Source organism: Phaethon aethereus (assembly GCF_964289735.1).
Source record: "Phaethon aethereus genome assembly, chromosome: 6".
Classification (NCBI taxonomy): domain Eukaryota; kingdom Metazoa; phylum Chordata; class Aves; order Phaethontiformes; family Phaethontidae; genus Phaethon; species Phaethon aethereus.
Genome location: NC_138580.1, coordinates 44,033,513 through 44,039,512, shown reverse-complemented (window position 1 = coordinate 44,039,512; position 6,000 = coordinate 44,033,513).

Below are 6,000 nucleotides of genomic sequence, written 5' to 3'. Positions count from 1 at the left end.
TGTGGAATTTACCCTCAGCCAGCAGCTCCACGGGCTTGTCCTACTACCCCTTCTCCTGCCTTGGCCTTGGCTTCTGCACCAGCTATTGCTACTGCGCCCTGCTCTCAAACAGGTCTCTGACAAAAATTTACAGGACTGGAGTGGAACCTGGTCAGCTTGCTGCAGGAACAGTCCATGTGCCATTTGCACTTGCTGATTTGGTCTTGTGGCAACAACAGACGCCCAGATTGCAGGACGATCTGGAGAAGGTGGTACAAACTATATGCAGCATTTTCCACACTTACCACATACTTGGAGGGAGATCTGCTTTGACAATCCTATGCCAGAAGTGTTGTCCCTAAAGTCGGATCGTATACCCGATATATACACACAGAGTAGATGTATTTTATGTAAAGCATATTTGAGCAGATATGGGTGCTAGGTGCTATTCCACAAAGCTAGCACCCCACACAAAGGAATGACCACATATTTATCCAGTTACACAATTAGCGAAAACAATAGAGAACCCCCATAAGTTTACATTCATTGCCTAGTAATGACCACATTGCTTATTATTGATTACACATATTTAAATTGGTGCACATGCTCTTAGAAAGAGTGGGGGAATAATTTGCATAGTCCCTCGGTTGAGTAATGGTCACTATCTCCGCCTGCCGCCTTTACCCCAGTTACTGTGGATTCTGATGATCTCACGACAGTTAAATTTTTCAAGAGTGCAGGAACAACTCAGTCTTCATGGTTTATTGCTTAAGTACAAATGCTTCGTCATCTCCTTGATCACCAGATCTGGGCTCATTATGTTGTCTCCTACTGACCTGCCCCCCTAGAATCTTTTATTTGTCTCCGACATCATAATCACCTAGGGCAGAGGACAGCAGCAGAAAAGCAGTGAAGTTCTGGCCTTTCTCTCCAGCCAAAGAGGCAATTTCTCTAGGAGTTGCTCTCCTTAACAGCTGCGAAAGTGCCAGCTGTCTGAAAATATTTACAGCTCTTTCAAGAGGTGAGCTAATGGTTTTGTACCCACTAATGCAGGGCAAAAAGACAGCTTGTTTGTCTTTAAATGAATGGCTGGAGAAATGTTACTAACTTGGTCCAGGTGTGAGCTCAGTGTTTATCTTGGGAAGTCCGTGGATGAGATATACTGGAGTCACACACTTAGTAGTCTGCATAGTAACGAGGACCTGGAGAACAGCTGTATTCCATGGGAGGTTTTGCCCTTTACATGTGTAAGCAGGGCCTTTTGTTTCAGGGGGATTGCATTTCAGGTAACTTAGAATGAACAGCATATAAAAGGACACCTGCATGCATGTTTAAAGCTCCTTTGTAACTGGAGGAGTTTGAGCTGATGGACTCATGAAACTCCCTTCATGGGGGACTTTTTTCTTGAAGAATAACACAAGCTAGCTATACAGTGCCTTGTAGTGTCAAAGAGTAAATCTCTAAGCAAAAATGGTTTTGCTAAGTCATCTTAAAAAAAAAGTGGATCTCCTGTGAGCCTAGTTCCAGTGACTGACAGATTATTTTCTATATGTAGATGCTACTCATTCTCTCAAAAGCTAAATGAACATTATTACTTTTAATCCCACACATCCAGTATTTCAGACTTGCAGTTCAGGGCCCTGATCCTGAAGGGTGAGTCATGGGCTCTTTGACCCACAAGAGTGTTTGAGCCAAAGTGACCCGCTGGAAACTTCTGAGATGCAAAACATGCAAGATAGAGCCACACTTTAAGCTTCTACTGTGAGACAAGAAGCACTCAGTTGGCACTATGCCAACAAGTCAGGTCATTCAAGATCCTCGGGATGGCTACTAAAGTGCCCACTGAGCACAAAGAGCAACAGGATCACGCAGCCAGGAGGAAGGCATGGTATAGGACTCAGAACACAGACATGGGCTTGAACTGCCCTGCCAAGATGTACACACCATGTGGAAATGACCATGTGCCCTCTCTTTGCCCAAACCTGACTGACCCTGAACAGATCTCTCCACAGCCCTGACTTTAAAACCCCTGCCTGATCCTGCAAACCTTCCTTCCCCCACCAACCACCCCACACAAACATAACATTGGTCCCTCAGTTTAGCTTCCAGAGAGCTGGGTGGCTACATCAGCCAACCAGGGTGTTGCTACCATCATCTGCAGAACTGAGAAACAAAGAGGGGGATGCAGGTCGGCACAAAGAGATGGACAAAACTGCAGTGGGCTGCAGGATGGAGACGGAGGAAGAGCAAAAAGGGTTGGGAAGCAGGATGGTGGCACAGAAACTGGGAAAAAAGGAAAGCTGGCTGAATGGGCGCAGAAAAAAACAGCGATGGGCAGCAGGCCGGACAGGTGGAGCAAGAAGAAAAGCGGGACATGGGGCGGGACACAAGAATAAGGAGAAAAAGAAAAGTACGGGGAAGCGTCAAGAACGGTGAGTGAAAGGGAGAGGGCCTGGGGCTCGCCGCAGACTACAGCTCCCGGCATGCCCCTTTGGCCGACCGTGCCTCAGGACTGCAGCTCCCGGCATGCCGCGGGGCGCACCGTCCCGCTGTCTGACCCCGCGGGGACACCGTACCTGTCCCCGCCGCCTGCTCGGGGTAGTCGCGGGATCCGCCGGCGATTGCGGGGCGCAGCCACCGGGCCTGGAGCTCCCCGGCGAGCTCCCACCCGCCCCGCTTTCCCCGCCGTTTGCGCCCCTGTGCCCGGACTGCTGAGGGACGCGCGGCCCCGCTCATCTTCGGTGCAGCCCCAGCCCCGGCGACCGCTCCCTTGTCCCAGACCGGCCCCTCCACTGTCGCCCCGGGCAGCGCCGCCGGCAGCGCCGCAGCCTGCAGCCGCCCCAGGCCTCGCAGCCCCGTTGCACGCAGGGGCCGTCGCCATCAAGCCTCACTGGCCGCCACCACAGCTGTAGCCCTTCGGGAACGGGGTGGGACATGGCCGGCAGCCCCCTCGGGGACAGGTGGGGTCGTCAAGGCAACAAGGGTGTCCCAGCTGTTGCCAAAAGCTGAAGGGAGGGCCCCGGGTGCACAGAAAGGAGAGGATGGAGGTACATTGTTACAGGGATGAGAGAAGCGGAGAGCTCTGGGATGTGGTGCGGGAAAGACAAAACATCAGGGACTGATGGCGCAAACAGAGGACTCCCTAGGGCACAGGGAGAGAAAATACAACAAAACCCAGAGCACACCAAAAAATCACCAGGAAAACTCCAGGATGGGAGGCAGCTACAGAGAAGTCTTGGTGGCACACGGCAAGACACCTGCAGAGCCCGTGTGCACGCAGAAGGGCACTGGGAGGGGTTGAGGTGCATCCAAGCACAAACAAAAAGCCTTGATGCCTACCCAAGGTGCCATGATGCCTGCTGTGGGGCTTGGGGTGGCTGGCAGGCTGTCCTCTACAAGCACCCCTGGCTCCCTGCAAACCCCAGCTCCAAGCACCACTCATGCTGGCCTGGCCCTCGACCCTGGATGTACCCAGGTCACCTTGGGGTGCTGAGAGCAAATCCAGGAGCAGCCTGGGGACCCCAACCATCCATGGCAATGGAAGGGAAACGCCCTGCAGCCCTGTGAGTAGCATTGGGGTTTCCCAGGGACTGTAAAGGGGATTGAGAGGCCTTGGGACCTGCCTGATGCCTCACCCCCCACATGTCACCTCCTATCCTGGACACTGACAGCCACTTGCCAAGTGCAAAGGGACTGCAGGCACAGTCATGAGTGCAAAGAAGAAAGCAATAATTTGTTAACTAAGCCATGTAAGTCCTGGGAGTGAGTCTGCTACAGGGCTCAGTGCCCATATGGTCCCCCTTCTCCTGGAGCACCTCGGCAGTCCTTGCTGGAGCAGTGCTTGTCAGTCTAGTGGAGAATGATTGGTGCCTGTAACAATGGGCTGCAGAGCAGAGAGGGAGGAAGGAAAAAGGGCTGGGGAGTGGGACAGAAGGATAAAGAGAAAAAGAGATGAATGGGAGGACAGTGGGGATACAGAAAGGGAAAGCAGTGACACAGCATGACAGCAGGGTAGAGAAGAATTACAGGAAGAGGCACAGAGGGTAGAGAGGGACAGGGAGCAGGATAGAGATGGAGAAAGAAAAATAGTGATGGCAGCAGGACAGACGGACAAAGCTGGAGGAATAGAGGTAGAGAGAAGGACATGGTGGGATGCATCCTCTAGTCCCACAGCAAAGTGGGAATGCAGGAATGTCCTGGTGCCCCTGGGCAATGTCATGGAGAGACACAGGGCCCTGATGTGCCATAGATCCAGCCCAGAGCTGGGAAAGGCAGGTGAATGGGCCACTTTCCCAGAGCCCATTCCCTGAACAGGAGGACCACTGGGCCCAGGATTAGCTAGTGAGTCTCCCAAGCGCGCAGGCCCCAGCCACTCACCCATGGTGGCTGGCAGCACGGGACTGTGCACATGTCAGCTTTTAGGGGACTTCCAGCCCTCTCTGGGCACCACTCAACCCTACCTGAGCACCCAAGAAGCCCCAGCCCCACTCCTTTCCTCTGTACTAACCCAGGCCAGGGAAAGGAGTGTTTCCCTCTTGCCCACCTCTTCAAGGGTAGAGGCTGGGAGGCAGTGTGACTTGAGCTCTCCTCCAGCTTTCTCTCCAAGCAGGGAACTAGGTGGCTGTCACAAAATTTACAGGCAAGAAAACAATACTGGGGGCCGGTGGCAAAATTTAAGCACAAAACTACTCCACTTTTCTTTTACTCAGTTCTCCCAGGATGTTAATCTTATGCAAATTTTCTCAGCCTGTGATAATAGATGAAAGGAGTGCAAAAAGAAACATATCACACCAGCTATGGCTGGGAACAACTGATAAGCGAAACAGAAGGGTATCAGTGAACATTCAAATGTAGCTTGATTTTTTTGTAAATGAAAGGCAAGATAGCAACCTTGCACAAGATATTCCTAAGGGTTTTTTTCCCCCCCTAAAAAGCAGTGGTCCCTGGAGGCAGAAAGGCTGATCTGCTGGGGCTAGGGGCCATCAGCTCTTTCTTGAGTGTTGTTGTTTATTCCTATGTAGAAATTAGATTAAGAAATTATCATCACACAGTAATCTTGAAGTGGAGGTTTCTGGTTTCTTGAGGTGGGAGGGAAGGAGGAAGGGTAGTTAATATTCAAAAAACCTCAGGAACCTTAACATGTTTCAGTTTTGGCATGCTGAATTTGAATGGGAGACTGGACAACCCAAGTTTCACAGCTTGTGCGTAGTCTGGCCTTTGAGTCGTAACACCTTAGAGTACCTCACAGTTGGTATTTTAAGATACCAGCTGCCTCAAGATTGTCATTTCAACAGTCATGTCACTGTCCTAGCTCAGCCAGGGATCTGTTTGTCAGACACATGAAAAAACTGAGCTGAAAGCTAAGGAGACAAAGGCATTGGAGGGGGATGAAGCAGGCACAGGCTCCAAGCATGGCTTGCTTATTGGTGGAGATGGTCACTGGGGACAGGTGACCCAAGCCAGGTTACAGGATGCTGCTGTGCAAGCCCCTCTCTGCTTGGGACACACACTGGGGCAAAGACCATAAGGAGACCAACACACAGCTAAGTTCTGCTTGCAACACTGTTAGCAATTTATTAACCTGTCAAGTCAATACGACTTTCAACTGTGACAACAAAATGTGAATGCCCAACTGCACCACAGCTTGAACAGAGGCACTTGCTGCGCTGGAGGAAGGCTGTGCCCTGACGCTCACCACATCAGTGCTTTCTGCTTCAGTTTCCCCATTTTCAAAGTGGGAATGATGCTGGTGACTTCACCTGTGAGGCTCTGGGAAGCCAGATGCCACCAGCTGGGGGACAGAATGGTAAGAAAACTGAGCAATTCACTCCTCTTTCCCATCTGTCTGGGGGAGGGCAGGTGCTCTTCCCCTCCCAGCACAGGCTCCAGGGCAGAGAGCACTTCAAAGGCAGTTGCTAGCACCCACAGCACAGAGGCCGGCTCAGCAGGTATTGGGCAGTGCACCCCATCATGATGCTGGGCACAGGGGAGGCCCCAAATCCCACACTCTTGCTGCACAGC